The 983-nt window shown below is 44.5% G+C and overlaps 1 pseudogene; it reads right to left on the reverse strand.

The window, feature by feature from the left end:
• LOC107699194 (sugar phosphate exchanger 3-like) overlaps positions 1–701 on the reverse strand; it is a 10,702-nt pseudogene extending 10,001 nt beyond the window's left edge.
• Positions 702–983: the final 282 nt, after the last annotated feature.

Genomic DNA, 983 nt, shown 5'->3' on the forward strand with positions numbered 1-983 from the left:
TCCTCGGACGTAACACCCCCATCACTAAAATGTTTTTGCCATGCAAAAAAAATAATATCCGCTTCACTCATCAGCTCGGCACACTCGGGACAGCGCATCAGCAACTACGTTGTCTGAACCCTTCCGATGTTTAATTTCAAGGTTGTACTCCTGCAAAACGAGAGACCACCGCATCAAATGCTGGTTTGAGTTAGACATTTGTGACAAAAACACTAGTGGATTTTGATCGGTGTACACTTTAATCGGGCTACAATGGCCTCCCAAATACACTTCAAAGTGTCGCAACGCCAGTAGTATGGCAGCACCTCCTTCTCAATAGTGCTGTAATTGCGCTGACACTTAGAAAATTTCTTAGAAAAATAACACACAGGATGCTCAACCCCCGAGTCATCCTCTTGCATCAACACTCCACCAGCTCCAACAGCACTTGCATCAACACTCAACTGAAAAGATCGTGTGAAATCAGGAGCCGAGAGAACTGGCGCGTTACACAATAAATCTTTCACTGCAGTGAAAGCATGATCACACCTTGCATTCCAGTCGAATTTCCTCGAAGTACCAAGAAGGTCAGTCAGTGGGGACACTACCGTTGCGAAATTATAACAAAATCCGCGGTAGTATCCTACCATTCCCAAAAACCTTCGAAGTTCTCGTTTATTTACAGGAATGGAAAAATCAAGGATTGCACTCACTTTGGCCATTATGGGTTTCACATGCCCCTGACCTACCATTTTCCCTAGATACGTGATCACTGCTTTTGCAAACTCACATTTTGAAAGATTCAAAGTTAAGGAAGCCTCAGCCAGACGGCTGAACACTAGATCCAAACGATTCACATGATCCTCCCAACTGTTCGAATAAATGACTAAATCATCCAGATATGCTTCGCAATTCGGCACTCCTGACAAAACCTTCTGCATCAGTCGCTGGAGCGTTCTGCATCCCGAACGCCATTACATTGTATTGCAGAAAGCTATCAGGAG

Source organism: Sinocyclocheilus anshuiensis, unplaced genomic scaffold (genome assembly GCF_001515605.1).
Source record: "Sinocyclocheilus anshuiensis isolate Anshui unplaced genomic scaffold, SAMN03320099.WGS_v1.1 scaffold851, whole genome shotgun sequence".
NCBI lineage: Eukaryota > Metazoa > Chordata > Actinopteri > Cypriniformes > Cyprinidae > Sinocyclocheilus > Sinocyclocheilus anshuiensis.